General features: G+C 31.1%; 1 protein-coding gene across 1 annotated transcript in view; it reads left to right on the plus strand.

The window, feature by feature from the left end:
• The first annotated feature begins 430 nt into the window (after positions 1 to 430).
• Positions 431 to 27,114, plus strand: part of Pde6 (phosphodiesterase 6) — a 58,618-nt gene continuing 31,934 nt past the window's right edge. The window contains exons 1-2 of the mRNA XM_040720306.2: positions 431 to 769; positions 26,770 to 26,994. The gene's annotated coding sequence lies outside the window, so the exon portion shown is untranslated. The remainder of the gene's footprint in view (positions 770 to 26,769; positions 26,995 to 27,114) is intronic.

The raw sequence follows: 27,114 nt of genomic DNA on the forward strand, positions 1-27,114 counted from the left end.
ACTTCTTATTCTTATTCTACTAGGTACAACAATTATGTCATCAAAAGATATACTTACATACAAGAATGATATTACAAAAACATTTATTTTTTTGCTATAATATATATCCCTTTCAAATTGACAAACTTTAATTTAAAATAACTATTATATAATAAGTAGAGTCCTTTTATGTATTTCATACACGGACTGCCATCCTTCATTGGTATATGCTATCATCCTTTATAATCTCCCTTTTTCTTCCCCCCCCCCCACCGCTTTCAGCTCTCTCTCTCTACTTGAAGAGCTCTCCAGTTGTTCCTTCTCTTTTCTTCTCCCTCTTTCTTTACTTAGAAGCTTGCTGTGAGTGCTCTCTTTTCTTTTCTTCTCTTATATTCTTGCTTGTTTTTATTTTATTAGAATATATATATAGACAATTTTTTTCCCTTTTTTTAAAAACGGGGCGCTTACATATATTATATGAAAAATCATTTGGTAAGTCGTTTGAATCATTCGACAGAAGTATTCACTTTTAAGAGAGAGATCCTCTCTGTTTTACTAAAAAGAGTGTCATTCTGAGCTTACAAATAAATATATTTACTTAGAGTGCATAGACTAATATACGATAATATCTTTTGACAAAAAAAATTGGTTTTGAAAAATACCAATACTTGATACATTTTTGCAATTTCCACTACCAAAGTGTTTTATACTACTACTGTGGTTTTTTTCCTCAATATAAATCCTGCATCAAACTCAATTCTCAGTCCTACAAGGAAGAGAACATTTGAAGGTAAATATACATAAATAATTACCAATTATTGCATGATTATCTAATTGTCAACTGGTAATAAGTAAGGCAATATAGTCTTAAAAATTAAATTAAATTGACCTGAAAGACCCTTCTCTTATTTTTTTTTTTTATTTTTTTTTTTCAAATAATAAGTGGGGAAAGAAGTAATTTCGTATTTTTTGCTTTATTTCAATGTCTTATAAGAACTGTTAAAATAATCCGATTTAAGCCAAGTATGTCCTTTTCTGTTCAATAACGTGTTGTCAATCCAAATTTAGGATGCCCTTCTCGTAAAGGCCCATTTCCCTTTTGGCAAAAAAAGTCGGACAGCCAATTTTCACTGACCTCTATTGAGGCCAAATTTTTAGCCCCATGCGCGTTGGCCATTCACAGTAACAAGTGTTAGTGACTTGTTGTCAGATGCCAACTGTATGGAGGGTACAAATGAGCTTCTGGCACATCATCAAAGATGTGCCCGTCCTGGTGTCTTGTTGTCTCCTACTCATCAATGCTGTTCACTTCTGTTAGATTGTCATCTTCAAACGGTGGTTGAGTTGTTCACTGTAGAGGGCAGAATTGAGCGGGGAAAAAATTGCTCGAACCATTGTTGTATATCACGAATCGAAATATTATCTGCCCCGTATACATTGCAAATTTTCTTGGTTGCTTTCGACGTTTTTTTTTTTGTGTTTTTCTCAGGTTGTAAAAATGTAAAATATAGCAAATTTCTTCCTTTGAAACATCCATACTCGACGTACAAGAACTCACCATTGAACCGGCCAACAAGAATATTCTTCATAAGCGTTTGTAGTAATCACTCACACCTTTACAATGCATTATCGAATGATACGATGTGACCATTAATAACGAAATATATTTAATTATAAAAAAATGGCGGGAAATACAAAAAAAAAATTCCACAGGCAAATATAGGCATTTGCAAATTATAAATGATTTATTTTGAATTTTACTTTAATGCTTTGATATGTTCAAAAAGACAGTTCATTTGTGGAGTTCAACGTCCATATCTTGGCCTCCTGCAATTACAACATTCATATTCCAAATAAAGTAAAACCTGTTCACTCCATAATATATATGTTATTGTGACGAAAACACAAGACAAGAATTAGTCAAATTATCTTACATTTTTATTAATACGTTATTTTGATAACTTCTTCAGGGGCGTAGTAAATTGCATTTAAAGATTGTATGACTTCAATTATAGAAAAGGATATGATCGATTATGTTTGGAAGGGGCCATATCGGAGCTATACAAAGTCTCATACGAGTATATTAATTGAAGGCTCTTGACTATGGCTAATATTTGTATGAAATTAGAATCAAAAATCTTTTTTTAAGTGTTTATATAGTTTAATGTGCGGCAGTGAATCGTGCAGTAATTGATTCCCGTCTACAATCTCCCCCCAGATTTTCAAAATAGAAAAGGGAGAGAATTTAAATGTTTACCTGTGTATTGAAATGTCATTAGCTATATTATTTCGCAAAATGACCTCCTTTGGCCGCAAGCATGGCCTCTATACTTGGGCGGAAGGCCAAGCAAGTCTTCTTCACAAAATCTTCACTCATGTCCTCCCACTTCTTGTCCACCGCAGCCTTCAGGGGCTCCACATTGGGTTGAGATGTCGCACAAGCCTTCTTCCCAATGGCACCCCACAACTCATAGTCAGGGGGGCTCAGGTCCGAGCATGACGACAGTCAAAATTCCTTTGACCATAATCCCTTCGGGGGCGTCCCAAGGATTATAATTTGTGGAGGGCTTAGTTTTTTTTTTTTTTTTTTTGGAAAATAAATTCAAAATTCATATTTTTAGACAAAAATATAAACAAATCATAGCTATTTAGTTATATTTTTTTTAGTTTTGCAATAAAATTTAACTATTATTATTATCTCAAGCTCTTCATCGGGCTCCTGTCTATCTTTTCTTTCATCGAGTCCAAAAAAGCATGTTGAGACCATCCCTGCCAGGACTCCGTGCGAGGCTCGGCAATCCTGTTTCAGCTTCTTCACCTTGAAGAGAATCCTCTCCGAGCAGACGACGATCCTGACAGTTTCTACTACCTTGACATTAGCGTCAAACAAGTTGGATATCCTTTTTCTTTGAACCTCTATTGTCGCTCTCAATCGTAATACGAATATTGCTTTTAAAAAAATGTTCAAATTGGATTATAGAATAAGCTCATGTAACTTTAAATAGATTTTTATAATAAGGGGTACTTGCTCTAAACAAGTTTAAATCCTACTGAATGATTCGCTGGCATACATTGTATACATATATGATATCATCAAACAATAGCTTTGGAATTCTTTAATTTGTGTTTAGTACTATTTTTGTGTTTACGAAGCACTAAATATTCTTTAAAATACTGTCATTTGTGTATATTTGTTTAAGTAGAGTAAATATTATACAGCTTTATATATATATATATGTATCAAAGGTTATCATTTCCCTGGAAACAAATTTTTAAATTATGATATCCTGGAAAATATCGAGATCCCGTTAGTAAATAATAAATAAATTGAGATTAAGCATTTTTTTTATTTATTAATTTTTTGAAGAAAAAAAAATTAAACTATGTAGTTTTAATACTTTTATTCTCAATTCTTATTTCCAACACTTTTATCAATATTTGTATGAGGGTTACTGATTTATAGCCTGTGCGTCCTTCTTTTTTTAATTCGTATCTCGATCAGACTCGTAACAATAACCAGTAAATACTGACGTATATTCAATTTAAGAAATAAATACTCCGAGCGCATTATCTACTGAGTTCCGTCGTTGGTTCATATCGATATTTTGGTTTTCGAGACCAATATAGGTATCAGTAATTCGGTAATTTTCGATAATTGCCCTCGTCCAGGATCACGACCTCGATACATCCTCTGAAACGGGATAAAGAGGCTCCTGATCATGGATCCAAAGTGATCCTTGAGTGAAGCCACCTTATTGTGTGGTGACGTCTATTAGTTTGTTCCTCAAGATAGCCCCGACAAAATTATCCATCGGATTAAGAATGGAGATGCTGGGAGGGGAGGGGCACTGGTCCTTGGTCACCATGTTGTAGCATCTTGTAAAACTGTCATATGAGATACTTATTAACACATCCTGACGTGTCACTGACTTCAAGATCATTTCCGATTGAGACGAACGATCTCGTTGGAGACTGTTCCATAATGATCTGCACCTTTTCTATAAAGTCTATGTCTTCGACCTTCCTTGAGTCCTCATGTTACCTCTCCAACCTCGAAACAGTCACCCGTGTGTTCTTCATATCCTCCACTTTCTTCCTGGTTTCCTGGATGTAATGCATTGACTTCCTAGAGGTGATACAGATGTCGCAGTTGCTGATTTGTCCTTCAAAGTAAATTAAACATAGTGGATGCAGCACATTTCTGTTCCTCGTCTGCAAACTGAATCTCCAGTAGTATAGTTGTGAAGAAATTAGACTGAATGAATATAGTTTGTCCGTACATTACGCAGGATTAAAAAAAAAGAAAATGATATGAGGATGTTCTTTGGTTCTTATGCAACCCAAAGAATCTGGAAATTGTATCATCAAGCCCTGTACTCCATATGACCTAGGAATTGTCCGAAATTTGAGGATTTTTCTTATAAAGGAAATTCTTATTTTTCGTTTTTTTATAAAATAAAATTTTGTTTGAGGTAGGAGATTGGAAATTTGAGAGTACCTATACGCCATGACTGGGCTCATTTTTTTTTATAACGTAGTGACGTTGTAAATACTGATCAAGTACTTAATATAGTCATGGAATTCTAGATACCTGGAATAAAGACGGCATTTTTCCTATTTCCAAATCAGCCATCTTTCCTTGTCCCAAATGAGCCATTTTTTTAATTATTATACACAGTAATATATCAGAGTAAAAAAGGGGGCAAATATATTGTGTTTAACATTTTTGAAATGTCAAACTATAAATTTCGGTAAAGATTTGTCTTCCCCACATTTTTTTATTTACACATTTTAATCTTAATAATTTTTGTATTACGCATTTTAAACTTAATAATTTTTTTTTTTTTACTATTTTTTTAATACTTACCATGGATATAGTTTAGTCGCCTTATTTGCATATAATCCCATATTCATGAATTTCCCACTATGAACAATGAAAAAGAAAAAATGAAGGAATATTTAATATTAGTTATCAAGGGTGTCAACTGATATGACGTGTTTTGTGGTTTCATTACATGCTTAAAAATCCTTTCCGGGAATGACTGATTGAATATTCTATTATAAAGTGATGACAACTTATCCCTTGTGTAGAAAAAGTACTCGAGGATGTCTGCAGGATTATATTGGGATGGGGGGGGGGGGCTGCTTGGTTTTTGGAATTTTTTCCAAAAATTCCAAATAAATTTCAAAAATGTATAACTATTCACAAACAATTTCAAATATTAAATTTTCTAGCAAAAATCAAAAATTCATTTATTTAAGCGGCCACAGCCCCTTCAACCCCCCTTCTGGACGAACCCTGTACTATTATTACAAGCCAATTGGTATAGATATATGACAAAAATCTGTGTAAAAACAGGGTCCCACCAATAAAGAAAGATCCAAAAACTTTCATTAAAGTTTTACCCTTTGTCCGGTAATTATTGATCCTATTCAGTCCTAATCTAGAACTGTAGTCTGGTATCGTCAACTCCTAACTTGACGATCCTTAAAGAAAGTCAAATGAATCCCTTTTGACGTAATTGTGGGTTTTTCTCTTTTTTTTTATTATTATTATTCAGTTATATATATTAGCATAAATTAGATAGTCGAGGAAAAATATATTATGCTTTGATAATATTGCATCATAATTAAAACATGAATATTTTTATCAAGATATGTGCAATGCAATTAATACATATATCTTATTTGGCTATAGAAACCATCTTCATATTTAAAAAAAGTTAAGAACCGGTTCCAAAATTTCAAAAATCCATAGCTAATTACAAAAATTAAATCTATCGGAAAAAGTTTCAAATACTATTTTTTTGGAATTTTTTTTCAAAATTTCAAATATAAATCAAATATTAAAAAATAATCTTAAAATCTACATCTGTTCTCAAAAAAGTAAATTAAATTTTTTGGAGTAAATTTTCAAAAATACATAGCTACTCACAGAAAATTGAATTTATTGGAAAACATATTTAAAAAATAATCTGTAAAAAGCAAAATTCCTTAATTGGGGGTGGGGTATTTTTTTTTTTTTTTTCATAACTTAGAAAAATAATTTATATTTAACTAGTAGTAATAAATAAGAATCGGAATCTGAAATTGAACATTATTTTCCCGGTTCTGATTCCAGAAAAAACACCCGATTCTGATTAATCGTCGCATCACTAGTTAATAGAAGTGTTGTTCTAATTTCCATGGAACAACCGGCAATTGCTCTCATGACAATTTTTACCTAATTTATAAATATTGTAATAGATAAAAAAAAAAAAGGAAGTGGGATTGAGATGGTGAGACACGAAGCATTTTTAGTACTTAATTATTCATTCAAACCTTCCAATAATTAATAAGTCTCATTCATATTATTGAGTAGGAGAGACTACAACTTCCTTATTCTGATCTCAGTTTTTCTCTCAGTCATCGGAATTCTGAAATATCTGGGATTTTAGTAATTTGAGACTGTTATCGTTCATACTCATTTTTTACCCTTAAAACAATCTCCAAATTAAAAGTAGGATCAATAATACTTATTTAAAAGTGTTTTTGATGACTATTTCCTGTCCTCTTTATATCCTGTTTCCCTTCTTTCTAAGTCACAGCTAACTGTAGCCTGTCTAATGAAACATCGTGAGCATTATTCTTTCTCTCATCCACCACATTCTTCAAATCGTCAGGGTTACCATATTGATTTTCAGTTTCTTTGTTTTTTTACATGCCCATTCTATACTGGATTTTCATCATTGCTTATGGTTAACTATGGACAGGATTTTCGGATGACCCAAGGAGAAGGCAGGAGCGAAATTTATGATATTACTGGACCCTTAAATTTATGTAAATATATACAAGTCGTGTACAAGTTATGATGTACAATTTGCAACTTGTATAAGCAAATTGTACAATTTCCAATTTCTTCGACATAAAGACATTATTTAATTACGACATAGGTAGGAATAATTACCAATTAGGTTCATTCATACTATCAATTCAAAATACATTGTTATTATGTATTCATAAATAATATGAAGGTGGGCAATTGAAGGCTATATAATGTTCCAGAGAATACTTATATTTTAGACATTTGTATTAGAATAGTCAAAAATTACTCTTTAATTATATTATCCATTGACGGGATATTCAATATTTGTAGTATCCTTATTCCATGTACTGTGAATGTTTCATTTAAAATTATTCATCTCATTTTTTGATTACAACTTGTATAATTAGATCCTACAAGTTAGAAATTGCACACAAGATATATATAGTTAATGAAGACCATAGTTAGTATCAGCTGTCAGTAATTTGATTTTTGGAGAAGAAAATGGATTACCTTCTACATTTAAAAGACCATTAATGGAAGGAAAATATTATAGCTATATAAAAATACAAATATATTTATTTGATTATGAATTCTCAAACACTTGAAACAAAAAATAGTTGATAATTCTTCTTTCAGAAGAAGATTGCAACACCACGATGATCACCATATATAATGAACAGAGTAAAAAGGAGCATTCGCGCCAACCTTTTATTCTTTTCTAATCATTATGTATATTGTGTTTTCTCGTAGTCGTTTTTCCCATGTCTACTCATACTGTTAGATCATCAGGGATGGGAGAAACTAAGGCCCGACTGCAAATGTATGACAACAATTCATTTTTTTCTCCTTTTTGCAGGGAGGGAGCTAAGGGGCTTAGCCCCGAAAAATGAAAACAATATAAACACTAAATAATTTGACAGTCATTTGAAGTTTAATCCGTGTACAATTTTCCTCCCGTTTTTATTTGTTTCATTTTATGTCTCGTTCATCCATGGAATATATTTTGTATGTGTCTAGGATTCCATGATTCATCATTGTCGGGGCTCGATTGCATTCTTACTCCTTTGATCAAGTATGTACTTGATACACTCAAACCTGATATGTTGTATATAAACACATGAAAAACAAATAACCTTTTGCTTTAATAATATAGACATGGTTGTAGATTTCTAGGAAATACAAACTTGTTTAGTTTAAGGAAGACTGATATGCAAATAAGTTCTAGAACCTATCCAACATTACGTGAAATATATCAATCTAGAGAGATGGGGAAAAATTATAATTATTATTTCTGCAAAAAATACTGTAATCAATTAATTAAATCTAAAGTTATTTTTTCAACTATATTCATTCTTCCAATTAATTATAATTAATCTATTATACAAACCAAAAGAATAAGTTTTAGAAGAGAAGCCTATCAAATGTGTAATCAAATCAACGTCCGCATAATAAGACGTAATTAATTATATCTTTGAATCTCCTGGACAACATAATAAACTTAAGCCTTTGTTTGGTATTGATTTGTTATTGGTTTTTTACGTGATGCATATATGTACGTAGAATGGACTACAGGATTATATTTTGAGGGAGGCCTGGTTTTTGGGAGAAAAAAATTAACTTTCTTGTTATAATTTTCCAATATTATATTTTTTTTTTCAAAATTAAGTTTCCAATATTATATTTTTTTGAAATAACCCGCCCGAAGACACTGTGGAATACGTGTATGACAAGTTTAAGTCCCGTATTGTGGCATTGAGACTTGTATTTTTGCTGAAGGTATAACCGAAAAAAATATTTCTGGTCAATTTTTTTTAATTAAATGCATACTTTTATCTCAATACTCAATTAAATCATAAACTGGGTTGTAAGAAAAAATTGTATCTAAAGTAAGGACGAATATATAATTAAAATGACTTCATTGGATGTACAATTAAACACGGCATTAGTTGGTGTTGATTTGAGGTCCTTTGATCTAGAAATGTAGGAGAGAGAACGCCAAATGTATCCAAGCAGATTCGAAAGCTGAGAAATATCCAGATGGTATAATCATAAGACAAGAAGGTTCTGGAGGATCAAATAAACGGGATGATTTCATAGAAAAACCTCACGGAATAGGTGGAATACGATCGAAAATAAATTTCAATTTCGAAAGATTTAGGATTTACGGTGATGACGATACATTGTCACATTATCAAGATTGGATTGAGGTCCTATGTTTGCTCTCCTTTCCTTAACTGGCTAAAAAAAAATGAAAGCCAATTGCATGGAGAGGTCAAAGATGTTATTGTTAGCATAAAAAGATCGTCGAATATCAAGATCTTCTCTGACAAAAAGATCTTCAGGTCAACTTATTCATCCTTGATTTCTTCAAGAAGGATTAATTCATACTCTAAAGAACTTTCTCCTTCGTTATAATTATGCTATAAAGGTTCTTTTTAGTGAAATAGTACTAAGCTAATATAATCGATACGCATCCTATTCCAACCGATTACGAGTATAAAGACGAACACTTTCTTATTAGTTATTGAGGAAACTGTTTATCACTGGAATGAATTGTTTGAGGTTAATCGTGATCACGAGTAAAGGCATTCCTTGAGACAGGGAGCACACAAGGGGTTACATTACCCTATCGAAAAAATCAGGATTTTTCTGCAAATTTGACACTAATAGTAACTGATATTGGGAGTGAAGTACCATGGCCCTCCACTAAGAAATGGCAGACGCCCGGCTGAGCAAAGGGCAAATGGTAAAATGAACATATGAAATCCTTCTTTTAATTGGTGACTCTAAAGTAGGTCCCCATGGGCGATTTGGTGGAAGAATGAAGCATATTGACCTATGGAGAATGACTTCTTGGTCTTTTTATGTATAATCCAGACGTTGATCCTTGGACATTGGTGAAATATAATAGATTTAAATTCTTCCTTGATTTTCCTGAGTGACTTGTTCTCACAATTTACAACTTGTACAATGTACAAGCAAGATCGGATTAAGCAGATGTACTCTTTATGTGTATGCAAAACTTTTTAAATCCGCATAAAAGAAATACATCATAATTTTGAAAGTATTACTCTTGTGAATGGGGCATCAGTTGATGATCGAAGGTGAATTATTACCTTTTCAACGAAGTTAAACTGAGGTTATGTTTTTGCACTGTTTGTTAGTCACCAGGATTACGACACAAGTTACTGATCGATTTTCATCAAACTTTGTACGAAGATTAAATATGGTCATAGTACGAGGCTTTAATTTTTGCGAGGTCAAGTTTATAGGTCAAATCTAATGTCAAAGAAAGCATACAAATACATGTTCGACCATAACTTTGAAAGAAATTGAGATACATCACTCAATTTGATTTTAGGCGAAGGTTCTGCACTCTACAGAGTGCCCATTCTAGTTTTAAGTACAATATAAATAATACGCATTTCATAAAACTTACATATTAAAATATTTTGTGATAATTGATTACATATAATTATTACACTAATTATGTGTATTACTGCCTTAATCCTAAACAATACATTAATTCAAGTGCTATAATCCGTAGGCATAATTCTTAATCCATTGTTTTGTTTTGTTTGCAAGACAACAAATTGAAAATACATACATTAAATACATTTACAATATAAACATCATTCAGGGGCGTCCAAAGGATTATATATATATATATTCTTTTTAATATTTTGGAAAAAATCCAAAAGTTAAAATCTGTTGGAAAAAAAATTTAAAAATTAAATTTTTTGGGAAATTTTTTCAAAAATTCACGACTCTTCACAAAAAAATTCAGAAATTGTTTTTGTTTTTTGAAGAGCTAAAGATGTAAATCTGGTGTGTTTTTTAGCTAGCCCGTTAATTCGTAATTAGTGAGTTAGTGAATATCCTTTCCTAAATAGATTCAATTATATTCAAAACCTGTTTGAACGTTCGTGTGTACTCATAAAAGACGTAGTGTAGCCCTGGGGATTTGTTGGGGAGTTATAATTGTAAGTCTTTGTTGGAATCATAGTAGAATTGAGGATATACATTGGAGGTATTCCAGCAAATGTCTTTTTTTATATCCTTTATTCCTTCCTCTCTTGTCACAACTGATTGTAGTTGATCAAATGAAACGTCATGAGCATTATTTTTTCTATCCTCTAAAGCATTGTTCAAATTTTCAGGGTTACCATGTTGATTTTCGGGGTTTTTATAACATGCTCATTCTACACTTAATTTTCATTATTGTATATAACCTATTTAGATTAGTGATGACTCACAATGCTTATTCTCTGTGTTTTTTTATTACGAATGTTGTACCTACATTCTACAAGAATAACCTTTGTGTGAGAATTTATAATAATAATTACACATCATTTAGCAAGTATACAGGGTTGTTCTAAATGCCCCTTCGTGCTAAATCCCACACTGCATACAGTTTTTAACCCATTCCAGCAATTGTTCTAGTTCTTTTACGCGCAAATAGGTTTTTCTGATTCTTCCAATCTACGCTACTCTATTGTGGATGCAATCCATAAAGAGTTTAATAACTATTTTTTAATGTTCCTTTAATTGAAATAACAGAGATTGACGTTGATTGGTTGCATTTGAATTAGTTCTTGTTAACAATTTCCTAGTTATAAAATGAACAATAGATAAGCAATTGATCATAATCATTGGCTCATTAATAGTGTTTGGTTTCTGTCGAGAAATACTCAGTCATTATGATTTCAATTATTTCGGTCCAACTTAAATTTTAAGAAAAAATGGTGTCACCATAATAAATTGACAAAACCCCTCATTGTTCAGATAAAGTATAAGATAACATTATAGTATGACAATTACTCCATGTTACATAGGAATTGTCTTTGAACCCCCATATACCACGATGCATAATTTAATTTATCATGGGATTTTTACTTCAACACACATGAACCATTTCGAATAAAACACATGAAAATCGGGAGAATCACCCGTTTTTTTAAGTTGATTTTCGTTAGCATTTTTGAACATGATTTATCATGATTTTTTTTGTATTTGGTAACACACCTTAATTTTCAACTATTTATGAATTTGATTATTTGAACGTCAATCAAATGAAATCCATGGTCTATATAAATGTAATTGAATTAATTAAGATTTAATTCTCCTCAAGAAAAGTGTTTTCCACATTTATATATTTTTCTACTTCTTCATTCTTAGCTTTCTTTTTAAAGGGTCTCATTCACATTGATATAATTGCTACTTAAGGAGTCTTAAGGATATAATTCGATCGTATTATGTTCTTAATATTTTGTTTTTCCTTCTACATGAATGTACTTAAAGAAATCTCATATCATTACCAAAATGTTTGATTTTGTTATGGAAACAGGACACACACCCTGGAAACTTAAAGTTTCATGCTTCATTCCATCTCTTAGTTGTCTCACAACGACCAAAGGACTCAATTGACAATTTGAGATCATATGTAATATAGGGGTGTGGTTTTTGTAGAGAAAAAATACAGCTTAGGGAGGATAAAAAGAAAAAAGGTTGGTGCTATCGGGTTTTTTTTTCTGATTAGTTCATATATTTATATGACCATATAATAGGAACTTCCAAGAGTCAATCTTTGGTAGCATCATAATCTAAGTGAGTTCAAACAAGTATTATGGACCACTAGTGGTAGTATCCAGAACTTTAGTGGATTCACAAATCACATTTCCACTTAGGGGGAGAAAGGTCTGAACGAAAACTACGTATACCTTTGTTGGTAATGAGGTTAAATTAAAACCCCGTAGACCTGAATAACGTCCCTAAAATGACAGGCAACATGAGACAAACATTTGACAAAATAGAAATGGGATTAACTTTTTTCTTTTAGTAATGACAGTTTATAAATGCAACAAAAAGAGCATTTAAAAAAAAATTATATACAAAAGAAAAAAAATATCAAAAGGGCCCTGCATTTTATTATATTAGAATCAAGTTTTTAGAGGAGAGGAAGAAACTAATAAATAAACATCCGGTTCTAGTGGGAACCAAGAAAATATTCACAAAAGTCCACATGAGAGAGGGGCTAAGAGTTATTAAAAAAAAAGATCCAGGTTGTTTATGAAAGATTCCTTTTGTATATTTCTCTCTGACGATATCTATCAATCTTGTTATCAATAGATAGCAGGGGCTTCCACAGGGAAAGGGTTTTTTTCCTCTTTACTAGAACATTCAAATATTTTAAATTTAATTTTTTTTTTCAATTTTTTTTTCCAATTTTTTTTTTCAAAAAATTTATTTATACGAAGAGCTATGAAATTTTTAAATTATTTTCCTAGCATTTTTACATTTTAAATTTAATTTTTGTCATTTTTTTTTTCAAAAAAATAACTTTCAGTGAATAGCTATGAAGTTTTTTAATTTTTTTCCCCAACTTCTTAATTTTCTGTGAATAAACATAGATTTTTCAAATTCTTTTCACAAAAAAATGAATTTTTTTGTGAACAGGATTTTTGAAAAATTATTTAAAAAAAGCTTATCCCCCCCTAAAAAAAAATTATCCTGTCGATGCCCCTGGATAGAATCACAATATATAATATATCTCCAATTATCTCAATATTTCTTCATTGATTAACATAATTTATATAATAAATGCGCATTCATATATTTACTTCAATTATTAATCCAATTATGTTTTATTCCATGATTACCACAACATTCATTCAATGTTTTCAAGGAACAAATTAAGAACTGTAATTCGATTCTTCTTAGAAATCTAAAATTATGTGAATATCGGTATATGTACAGATATTAAGGTATATAATATAAACAAAAAACTACGGATTGGTATTTAACTATTATAGATGTGAAAAGGGTAAGCCTATTTTTTTAAATGTAAATATCCTTAGGAATATTTACATTTTGTAAAGTGCAAGTTGAAGGCAGGAGTTACACTTAAAATTAGAGTTGACATGTTTGTAATGAAAAAAAGAGCACAAGGAGAAGGCAGGAGCGAAACATATAATACTACTTGAATTAAGACCCTTTGTTAATATCAGCAGCTTGTTATATGATTTTGGGAGGGGAAAATGAATTACTGATACAAACAGGAGACCTTCTGCATTTAAAATAGCATTAGTTCAGGATAAGTATAATAATTATATTTAAAGTCATATATACTAATGTTACCATTCAATTTTAAAACAATTCGTACCAAATATAGACGAGACTCCTTACTTCAGAGAGAACAGTCAATACCATTTACGACGACCTATTAATTAATGAACCAAAAAAAACACAGCACAAAAGTTTTCCTTTTCTAATTTCTAAACATATTTTTAGATACAAAAATGTCAACTCTAATTACAATATTACGAAATTAATACCCCAGTTAACATAATCTCCCTGTTTTATTTTTTTAGAGAGAGAAAATGAGTTATTGTGATAAAAAGAAGAGCCTTCAACATTTGAAATATTGTACAATTATATTTTAACAAACGAGGGTCATGCGAAAAGTCCGTGTAATGTCCGAGAGATGACACTACTGACGCGTATCGAGTTTATGGTTAGTTAGTAGCATCTCTTGGAAGAACACACATCAACTTTCAGCCATATCGGTGAATTATTTTCTGTTTGAAATTCGATCAATTCTCTGGAAAAGAGTAAAACTGTTACAGTTTCATATTTATTTATCGTTATTGGACCGTTTGAAGACTGCGCTACAAGGAAAGTGCAGCTCAGGATTATCGCACAAAAAACTCCTTTTCCATCACGACAATGCACCAGGTCACACTTCAGCAGATATGGTCGCAAAATTAATGGAAAAAGGGTTACAACTCAAGATGCTTAAAGCACTAACAATCTCACAAACCTTCACTCTTCTTTCATCCATCACCATAACATCACAAAATAACTCCACTTCCTTGTTTCAAAGGAATACTAAACAGAAATAAATAGACATATCTGGCTTAAAGTTGGTGTGTGTTCTTCAAAGAGATGCTACTAACTAAACATAAACTCGATACACGTCAGTAGTTCCATCTCTCAGACTTTATACAGACTTTTCAAACAACCCTTGTTTATATTGTTCATTTAAAAAAAAACCGCTAAAAGCAGGCAAGACTTCATCATTCAGAGAGAGATTCTTGCATCTCCGACAATCTATTAAAGAATGAACAAATAATAAAAAAGAACGATAGCACCAACAGTTTTTTCTTTTATTAATCTTAAAACTGTTATTTTTCTCTACGTTTTGCCCATTCCTATATAATCCCTATATGTATATCTTAACTAACTTAAAAATTTCTTTTTTGTCAGCTATCAATTTTTCTGCTATGTTATTTCCTATTATTATTTTGAAAATTGATGGGATGTTTACATATAAACTGTTGTTTACCTTTGAAGAATTAGAAACAAGTAATTAATTATATCATAGTAATTCCATCAATATGAAGAATTGGCCAACTACCAATTGATTTTGGGGCTTTTTCCTTCAGTTTCTCTCGTGGATGAAAAGTTGTGGGATACAATAAATTAAAGACGTCCTTATTATTAGTGGTCTCACTAATTTTGAAAATTCAAACATTTTACTAAGCAAACAAGACCATAGTTTGTAGTGATCTATGTTAGTAGACATATTACAAGGGCGTTGGAGGGGTAGTAGCCCCACCCTAATATCCCAATTATTCAATTTTTCCCCCAAAAATGTGATTTTACAAATTTTGTTCCAACAATTAGAATATTAGAATTTTTTCCAAAAAATTAAATATTTAGAGTATTTTTTCCAAAAAATTAATTTTTTTCTGAACAAATGACGATTTTTGAGTTTTTTTCTCAAAAATATATAATTTTTTGTAGATATCTATAGATTTTTGAAAAAAAAATCCCAAAAACTTGTGATTTTAAATTTAATTTTTGAAGTTTTCTATAAAAATAAACTTTTTTGAGAATAGCCATAGACATTGAATATTTTTTTTGGATAGCTATGTATTTTTGAAATTTGTATCCATAAAATTTCATATTTTGTGGACAACTATGGATTTTTGAAATTATTTTCCAAAAAAAATTAATATTATAATTTTTTTTGAAATTTAATTTTTGAAATTTTTTCAAAAAATTAAAGTTTTTAATTTTTTCTCTGAGAAATTAAATTTTTCAATTTTTTTGTGAACAGCTGTTAACATTTGAAATTCTTTTCAAAATGTTTTAGTTGTAGGTTATTGTTTTTTTTCAACAAAATTCCCACAACCAAGCCACAATATTGCTATATTTATTTTAATTTTTTTACATTTTCTCAGGCATACTTTTTACATCTCTATTAATTATACACGATGATCAAATATTCGTCTTATGACGGAGCAGTTTATTCCTAACAGAGTTATTCCACTTTGGTGAAAAATTTATTTTTATTTTTTTTATAAAAATCAATTTTCTACTTCTAATACTACTTCGTTGATTCTTAGAACTTTTATTAATTGTTGTTAATCTGTAAAGGATGTCATATATCATATGAAGAATAGTACCACAATTGAGGATAATTGGTTACCTACGAGTTAATTTTTCTTATGTCTTTTTTATTGGTCTTGCACTGATTCAGTATAAGTAAACATTATAGTATTACAATTACTCCATTTGACCTAAAAATGATCTTTGAAGTCAATTTCCATTATGTATATTTCCTTTTTCTCTGTGTGACTGTGAATCGAACCTACAAACATTGAGTTCAGGAGAATGATATCTCCCGAGCGCGTTGTCTAATGAGTAGAGATGGGTTTTATGTAGAACACGAGAAGAAGGCGGGGGTGAGATATTTGATACACTTGAAAAAGACCCTTTTTAATACCAGGTTCCTGTTATATTATTTTTGAGGGAGAAAAGGAATTACTGCATTAAAAAGGAGAATTTTCATTTTAAATACCAATAATGCAGGGAAAATATTATAAATTATAAAAGAACTCACTTTTATTATTCATTTTTAAATCAATTTACATCAAAGATAGGCGAGAATTCTTACTTTAGAGGGAGTAGTTAAAAACTGTTGTTGTTTCAGTCCCTCTTTAGTACCGAATACTGCAGTCCCGTCCAGTTCAGTCATGGTCCTTTCCCTTTCAGTGATTGATGACGTCACTTAACTTTAATTCTTCTTCCTTTTTTATCAATCAGTTCTAGTAATACTTATAGGTCGAAGGAATGACGGTCTTAAGGACCGGTCCCAAGGACTGATATGATCGATTCTAAGACTGAACAGGACTGCACATAAAAACTAGTTTTCACCCGATATGCACAGTTTCAGTTCAACAAATTAATCTGTACAATACAGTAAATGTACGACGTACTGTGAGAAAGTCTTGGAACATAATGAACGTAGAACAATTAATTACACTTAGCGGCTTTATATGAAATTCTAGAGAACTTTTTTTTAATTGGAACTTGTTTATTACTCATTAGAGAACATTTTTAATGAATTTGAGCACCTTGGGCCTCAATCAAACGCACCACACGACCCCAGAATGCATTGAACACGTTGACAATGTATTGCTTCAACATTGATCGCCACTCTTTCTAAACCGATTGCTTTAGGGACTCAATACTGCTGTGACGTTATCTAGAGGCCTTGTTTTCAATTCACCAATAGATGCTGTAATCAAGGGGATTCAGGTCCGGGCTTTCAATGTCAGAACTTCATTTTTTTGGCCATCCAATTCTGCGCAATTTTTGCCGTAGGTGCAGGAGTACCGTCCTGTTGAAACCAATAATTGGCTTTCTTCGATTGCTTTAAAAAAAATTGTTAGCAAAATCATCAAGTAATCCTTGCTAGACAATCTGTATCCAACGGGGAACCAAATTGGCTTCATATTGTACACGGAATTAACTGTAAATGTCTTCTCGTCTGAGAAAAACAAAATTCGATTTTCGTGATACCTCAGGTTATAGTAAAGCTTTTTTTGCATCGATCAAATAGTAGTTGTTGTTAAGGGGCATTCAATATGTCGGAGAGACTTGGAACCAGCTATTTTTACAGCATTGGAAACCGTTTCTGCTTAAGTTTGATGGACCTTCCGCTTCTATGACGACCACTGATGGCTTCACAATGTTGATCTTAACTCTGACCCTCCAGACGAAGGTTCTGCAGACATTAAGGATCTTTACAATATCAGAATTGCTTAATCCAGCACGTACTAAACGAGCCACTTCTTCACATTTTTGTTAATATTTATCCTAGAAACTTGGCAAATAAGGCCTTTAAAAGGTAAACAATCCACTGTTCTTCTTTATAATGCAACTTTTGCATAAAATTAACAAAAACCTCTTGAAACGCAATTAAAGTTATGTTATAAAACTTTTTGACGATCCGGTATTCTACATTCATACAGTTTACCCAGTTTATACATATAACATAAGATATTCTTTTTACAATTACATATATATCATTAAGGTATATTTCAAATAAATGCACCTAATACTTAATTGGATATAAAATGCATTTATTCAAACAGCAGATATTGCCAATACATACAAATACTTTGAAGAGATAAATAAAACGAATAAATAGGAAATAAATTAGATGAAATATAAGCCTAATAAATTAATGGCATGAGCCATTTGTAATAGACAAATTAAGTTTCGTCTTGTGGATTTTCTACCAATAGGTAGAGAGTGGTCCATTAAAATCTGAACACTTAGAATTTTATACTTCAACAAGATATATATAATATTAATTAAAATTACTATTTCAAAAAATTTAATACATTAAATAGATCTAAGCTCCCTGAATCATTAATGTAGGCGGCCTTAGCGTCAATTAAGGCTTCACAGCGGCGATGGAAGGCATGGCACCCACTGCAATTGTAGTCCTCCATCATTGCACCAAAGTGTTGGCTGGCAGTGGCTTTGAGAGCCTCAGTGCTTGGATGACATATACTGCAGGCCTTCCCTTGATATGCATCCAAAGGTGTAGTCAAGAGGATTAGCATCAGGGCTGTAGGGTGGGCCAAAAGAGTCAAAAAGAGTTCTAAAGAACAGAAAAGAATCATTGAAAACTCACTCAAAATACTCTTGCAATGAAGGAGATGGGTTTGTTGCATTGTTGGTGTAAAAACTGGCCACTTCGCCCTCACAAGGTTTTTTTTAATCCATTTGTTTATAGCTGTCTGGACAGTCTTGTGTTAAACAATGAGATCTCTTGCATCGGCCTTCATGGACTTGAGGGGATTCGCCTGGGCTGTTTTTCTTTTAAACTCCTACAGGTCTAGTTTGGCTTTTTTGAGAGATTTATTCTTCCTCTACAACCTTTTGGACTTGCTGACGGCGTAGACCGTGGTCTTGAAGACGCCCAAATACTTGGAGTGTGCGAATGGAATTCGTGTATTACGTTCAAGTTTCATTTTCTCGACTTGTGCGTAAGGTAGATTTGTTTTGTAACTAACTGTTTATGCTTTCATATATATCCGAATATGAATCAATTTCAATCACTCAAACTTCATTAATTATTGAATTTGTAAGTTCTCAGATTTCAATAGACCACCCTCTACGTAAAATATTCATTGCCAGTGGTAAATAAAATATTTCCTATCCTTATGTAAAAATTAAGAAGTCGAAAATGACTGTGCTAATCCTGACAATTAAAAGAATGTTTTGTACGAGAGCAGCTTCACCATCACGACGTTTTAATTAATCAGCTCCAAGTAGCCGTGGGAGAACGGAAATAAACACGAATCCCACTCTGTATATAGCAAGGAAATATGGGCTGAAATTACTCTGATTTCGATCCTCAATTCTACTGCTAGTCCAACAATGACTCACACCTATAACTCTTGAGCAATCTTTTATTGTTACTCTTCGTAATAGTGATTACTTTATATTTGAATGTTCCCTTCTCAATAACAGCAGTTTTGGAAAATGAGGAAGCCTCTTCAGATTGCCAATTAGAACAATCCCCTCTCGCTTTCTATGTTAGAATTTATATACCTTTTCTCATTGCTCATAGTAAATGAATTTAAATAAAGAGTGGATACTGGTGGTGAGACTTGGTACAGCACCTAATGCTTCAGTAGACTTCTGTATTCTCCAATATTAATAACCTAATAGGGAGAAGTCAAAGGAATATACTTTTAACTTGATCATCCACCCGAAAAGATGCTCGAATTCGGAGTTCCTTATTCCAAGGGGGACAACGAAGAAAAGAAAAGTCTGAGCTATCAATGTTTAGACTTGGCATGACGACATTGTACCGTGGTCATAATTTGAAAACAAATTTGACGTCGTTTACAATTTATATGAAAAATTGGTTCTTACTGAATTTTAAATAAAAACGATGTTTTTGGTACCGAACTAGACCAAATTGTTCCTTTTGGACTGATCCATTTGGATGAATCTAAACCAAATTTTACCATTGGACCGATCCATACCTAATTTTTCTTATGAGACCGATCCAGACAAAACCTTTTAAAATGACCTAATTCGTTCGGTCTAACAAATGTCATGCCTGTATTAGACCAGTCTAGGATTTCCAGACCGAACCCCAACACCAGTGGGCATCCAAGATTTAGTGTGAAATTATAAAATATACCTCAAAGACACAAAAGTTCCAAAACTCGTCTGATAAAAAGAAACTATATCTACAATTTTTTTGTATCCGACAAACTTTCCTCTACATGTAACAGAAAAAAAGGCTCAAAATCAGTTACTATATCAGGGATTAAAGTAATTCTGGAGGATTATCGTTTGGAATCATTTTTTGCCCTTAAAACAATTCCCAAATTAAAATTATAATAAATAAAAATTATATAAAAGTGTTTTTGGTAGTTCACTCTATATATATTTTTTTTTTATTTTGTTCCATTTTTTATTTTATAAGTGATCCCATTTTTAAATATAAAAGTTGTCCTTTAATATGTAAATGGATCGCTTTACTGTTTCAATGTTGGTATTTGATTCCCATGGAAGGAGTTGACTCTACTCCCTTATGAAGTTTAGTAGTTTTCCTCGAGTGAATTATCCCCCCTTAGTCTCTCGTGGATTCGGAATCCGAATTCGAACATCTCTTGAAATGGATGACCAAGTAAGATGTATCTTCCATCGATTTTCCTCGATCTTTCTTTTACTGGGCATAACGTCAGTAAATTAGCATTGAGATCGGGAAAAATTTGATGATAATGAACCCCTCCATAAAAAATAGGGTAACTTTAAAAAATACAAAATGAAACAAGGAGATTCATATTTTTTTTTTTATTTAAATTGAATATTTTTTAGTAATATAAGCTATGATATTCATTATCACTATGTATTATTCTTTAATAAAATGTTTTTACCTATGTTTGTTTGTTAGTCACGAGGATTACGACGGAAGTTACTGATTGAGTTTGATCAAACTTTGTGCGAAGGTTATTTATGGTCACAGTAAGAGGGAACTCATTTTTGAGAGGTTAAGGTATCACAAAACCTTAAAAAATGCATAATCGGCCATAACTTTGAAAAAAAACGAGATGCATAGTTCAATTTGATTTTAGGCGGAGGTTTTGTGCGCTACACAGTGTTCATTCTTATCCATAATGTTTTGACCATTGTTGTTTGACTCGTGACTCCCTCCTTTCTTCTGATTGATTCATATGAAATATCAAAATTTCCAAGAATTTTCTCCAATACCGATAGGATGTAAATTTTGGATATTTTCCCTGATATATATAGGACTTTTAAGACAAAACAGGTTGAGATCCCTTTTATATGTTACATATATGATAACTTTGTTGAAATACATTCAGTTTAAGTTAGTAATTCCTTCATTGGTGACCCCGATTTTAACTGCAAAATGCCTTCTGCCCGTTCAAAGGAACTTCCCCCTGAGCGTGATTGCCTCGCACTTTCCGAGTTCATTCCTCCATCCAGCGAAGCACACGACATACAGAGGAAACCTGTCACTGTCAAAAAATACTTTAAAAGTCTGAGTATGGGTTATATGAGTGGAGATGACTGGCACCTGTGGCGTAGCTAGCTCCTTTTTAAGTGGACCTTACACCCCCCTTAAAGTTTCCCCGCTTTTTTATCTTCTTTATATATATTTATAAGTCTGTTTTCGATAATATCACATATTGAATCAAAAATTTAGGAAGTAGACGTAAAGAATAACACAGCATGTTCATATAATATTTTTTGGGCTTCCAACATCATTAGGAGCCTGTTTTTTACCGAAATAACACCTCCATTTTCTTCTCCCTTTCTAAGTATCTCTCTTTCTTTTCCTTCTGTATCTTTCTACATCCCTTTCTCTCTACACTCATTCTTTGTTTCTATTTCCCTCTATTCACCCCCGCAACGCGGCACCCTCTGCTTGTATATACAAAATAAACCTATATATATAAGTAGTTAATAATAGTTGATAGTTTTTGGGTCTAATCCCCCCTATGCAGGAGCATCCACAAGGGGTAGGCTGGAGGTGCTGCAGTCCCCTTAAAAAGGAACTTTTTTCTTTTTTACACGAATATTTTTTTGGTGAGGATGAAAAAAAAATTAGCTAAATTTTTTTTTTTTTGAAGATTTATTTTCTTAAAAAAAGGTCATTCAAGCAAATTATGCAACGAAACAACTAAGCAAAAAATTTGATATTCTATGAATAGCTCAGGATTTTTAAAAATTAATTTCAAAAAGTTTAATATTTTTTTTTAATTTTTAATTTTTTTTTATTTAATTTTTTTTTTTTTTTTTTAATTTTATAATTTTTTTTTTTTTTTTTTAATTTTTTTTTTTTTAATTTTTAATTTTTTTTTTATTTTTTTTTTTTTAATTTAATTTTTTTATTCTTTTTTTAAAAAATATAATTCTTACATTTTTTTGTGAGCAGCTACAGATTGTTCATTTTTTTTTTTTCAAAAAATTTAACTTTCTGTAAATAACTGTAGAATTTTGAAAAAAAAGTCAATATTTGAAAAAAACATTCCAAAAATTAATAATTTTTCGTCAATAGCTATGGATTTTTACCATTTGATATTAAGGGGGTAAATCATTAAAGTATTTAGTGAGTCAATGAAACCTTTCGAAAGATTGATTTTCAATTTGTTGTATAGCAAGATTCTCTCATGGTGTCTGAAGAATGAAATAAATTTATCTGGGAGCCTTAAAAGTTATTTGATTTAGTGGAGGAGGAAAGATCCTGATGGTAGCTGAGTTGTGTTTTTAAAAGAGACTAATTGTAAACTTGTAGAGGCTTTGTTCGCATAATTTTATTACATTATGGGTAAGCAAATTGATTATTTAATTAAGGGCAAATAATGTTTTATTATAAATCTTTTAGTATATATTCATCTTGAAATATATTCGTTGTTTAAGAGGATTTGTATTTAGTTTCAATAAAAATACAGGGTTTTCTATTAAGTTTCGCAAGATTAAAAGAATTATTCTGTAATATTTTTCTTTTTGTTTGCCTTTTATTCCAGGGGCATTTATTCCTGACACCAGTAAATATTGGTATCATGACAACTCTAATGTAGAATATAGATTATACTGTACAAATAATATCTACCATTACCATTGTACCTACTTATAAATACATAATGTTGATACAGGCAAAAGTAGCTGTATACATAGGTATATTTCGTAGTATGTAAGTATCAAGGGAGCAATAAGTTTAAAGGGAAAAGTTAGAGACGACATTTTCTTTGCTTTTGATCTTTTTAATGAATTAAAAACTTTATCAGTTGTAATATATTTATACCAAGTGGTACATTTTAATCTGAACACTCTGAGTTTTAAACTAAATATACCTACAACAAAATATAATTGATCAATTAATAATAGAATTCCAAAAAAAGTAATAATATAAATAGATGTGTGTCTGGACTCTCTTAATCATTAATGTAACCGCCCTCAGCGGCAATGGTGGCTTCCAAGTGGAGGTGGAACGCCTGGTACCTACTGCAGATGTAATCCTCTGCCAAGGTGTCTCAGTACTGGCGGATAGTGGTTTTGAGGGCCTCAGTGTTTGGATAACGGAAACTGGAGGCCTTCCTCTCAAAAGTTATCCAAAAAAGGGGGAAAAAAGTACCCAAAAGTTGTAGTCGAGAGGGTTGGTATAAGGGCTGTAGGACGCCAAATGTGAGAATAAAGAATTTTAAACAACACAAAAGATTCGTTCATAACTGATTCAAAAGAGTCTTGTATCGGAGGAGAATTTTCTTTTTTCATTGCTGGTGTCAAAAGTGGCCTCTTCACCCACTTCTTATAGCTCTATGGACAGTCTTATGTGAAATCTTGATATCCCTTACATGGGCCCTCATTCACTTGAGAGGATTGGCGTGGGATCCAGTTTGGCCTTTTTGATAAATCCCTTTTTCCCCTCCAAAGTTTCAGAACTTGCTCACGGTGACCTTGGAGACGCCCAACTGCTTGAAGTGCGAGAATAGAAATTGTAGATCGCATTCAAGTTTAATTTTCTCAACTTGTACGTAAGCCAGAGAGCTCAAATTTTTGTTTTGTTTTGGTACTCATTGTTTATGATTTAATATATCAAAATATGAATTAATTTCAATCACTCAACCTTAATTTATTATTGAATTAGTTATTATTCAGATTTCAATTGACCGCCCAGTAAATATAGGGGTACCCCAACAACACAAAAGTAATTTTGAACCAAAATTCAGGATTCTGCGACATTTGTATCCAGACATATGTATCCACGACATTTGTACCCACATTAAATAAGCGAGACATTTGTATCCGCATTTTTTATTAATTATATTTTGTCAAACTGCATATTTTTATTAGTTTTTAATAACCCACATAAGGCTGGCATGACAAAAGTGGAGGGATGAAATATTTATCGTCCAAATAAATGAGGATAGAATTGAGGGATCCTCAAGAAAAGCAAGAACAAGGGACAAGCAAAGAAAAATGGCAAATATATGTGCAAAATACAATCACATTACGGACAAAAAAGAATATCTATCACTTTTGACTGATTATATGTAAAACACAAAATTAATTAAAAAATAAATATGTGATGTGAAATCATACGTACCAACTGTAATTACATAGTATATAAGCTTTGAATGTGTTCATATACAATTTTCATACATATAATCAACTGAAGCTAATTGAGCTAAGATATATGAGATTTGGTACAAATGTGTTGGATACAAATGTCCGAATACATATGTATACAAATGTGGCAGAATCAAAATTAAGGCTCTGTCAACTAGAAAGGTTTTCTGAGAAAAACCCAAAATATCCGTTTTGGGCTTGCATCCACAACAGTCGTGTTACTAGCCCTTGTTTCATATTATAATATATTTCCCAAAATTAATTCAGCAATTAACAAATCTTTAGTTCTTCCATGTAGGGGCAATAGTTAAACCAATCATTCAAATCAAGTACCTCCAGCTTCAATCACAGGCTCCAACTAAAATTTTCAATCGCTCATTCTTTTCACGGTTTTTTTTTTTTTTAAATTACGTTTTTAGAGTATAATGTCGATTCAGAGCCATATTTTGAAATGCATACTACATACATACATAACTACATAGATAGATAAAAATTAAAGATAATATCAATTGATAAAAAACATTCCAGCAGTCGAAAGATAAAATATTTATTAAGTTTTTTAATATTTTAGGGGCAGAAAGATTACAGGGAAAAAAATTTAATATGTTTCATATCCAATGTATTTGATCAGTATATATTGATTATATTAAAGTTTTAAACTTTTTCTGTTTTTAAAATATTGATTACTTCCTGTCCTTAGTTCAATAATTGATTTAATAATATATAATTTCGAAACTTTTTCACGTAAATTAACATTGCATATTTATTAAATATCCTATTAGAAAATTAAAAGTTAAAATGAAAAAAAAAACATCAAAAGCGAAATTTTTTGACGGAGGATTTTTTTTTTGTTGTAATTTAATATATATTTTTTCTTTTGAATGCTGACAAGGTTTTTATCAATTTTGATTACCTTTAATTTTCATTTATATAGTTTTTTCATTTCGAAAAATGGGGTCTGAATATAAATTGTAATCGCAAAAACAGGATTTTTTTAAAAAGATTTATATGGCCAAATCTACTGTAATTGAAGATTTTAACTATCATTTTCGTTTTTTATGCCTTAAATAACAATAATAAATCTAGGTTTTAGCCGGTGGGCAAACCAAGATCTGAATTTTGTTGCATAGATCAATGGATCATTAAAAATAAAAAAATGGAAAGTTCATAATTATGAGTACCTTCAAATGTAGTAAACGAACTGCGTATGGAAAAAACGCTAAACCACATATATTTAGAAAAATTACAAATCTAATATCAAAGATGGATTTTTTTTGTTTATAAAACTCAATAAGAACATTACTTTAAATAAAAAAAATCTCAATTTCTAACAAAAAATATAAAAGTGTTCGATTTTGACTGATTAAAAAAAAGGAAAAACACATTTTTGTTCTAAATAATGGACATGGATTCTCAGGGGATCCGCACAGGAAGGAATTTTTGCTTTTTACTTGAAATTTTTTCGTCATTCGGTCAAATTATGCAGTAGATCAAAAAATTTATTATTTAAAATTTTTGCCAAGAAATTTAATATTTAAAATTTTTGCCAAGAAATTTAATATTTAAAATTTTTGCCAAGAAATTTAATATTTAAAATTTTTGCCAAGAAATTTAAATTTTTGTGGTTAGCTTTTGATTTTTGAAATTTATATATAAAAAATTAAATATTTGAAATTTAACTTTTTGAACTTTTTATCCAAAACATTTAATTTTAATGAATAAATGTAGATTTTTGAAAAAATTTAATGTTTGAAAGTTTTTCAGGAAATTTAATGTTTGAAATTTTTTTCAAAAAAAAAATTAATTTTTGGTGCATAGCTGGATTTTTCCAAAAAGTTAAATTTTTGGATTTTTTTCAAAATATAATCCTGCAGACGCTCTTGATTGTATTTTTTAAGCATAAACCTAGAAGTTGCCTAAGTTACTTTTGTTTTGACGGAAAACATATATAAGTTACAATTTACTTGGAAAATTATATTTAAAGTTATTTTAAATTATTATTTCAGATGAGTACTGTTTCACAAATTTTGGAGAAGGTTAGTATTTAATCTCTTATCACTGGAAAACATATATAACCACCCTACAATATGGAAGATGAAGACGAAGATCGACAGGATCTAGTTGAATATCTTAAATCCCATCCAGAATGGCTGTATAAGTACTTACTTAAAGAGGATGTTGATCCCAATTGGTTATCTCATGTTGTGGAAGAAAAAATCAAGAAAAAACAGGTTAGTTATGATCTTGGGGATTATTAGATATACCAAGGAATGTTCCATACAACGGAAGCGCCGTCTTTTTTTTTCTTCCTTTATTTTTACCAACTAAAGAAAGGGTCTGTGGTAACTTTA

The sequence above is a fragment of the Lepeophtheirus salmonis genome, chromosome 10, assembly GCF_016086655.4.
Source record: "Lepeophtheirus salmonis chromosome 10, UVic_Lsal_1.4, whole genome shotgun sequence".
NCBI classification, from domain to species: Eukaryota; Metazoa; Arthropoda; class Copepoda; order Siphonostomatoida; family Caligidae; genus Lepeophtheirus; species Lepeophtheirus salmonis.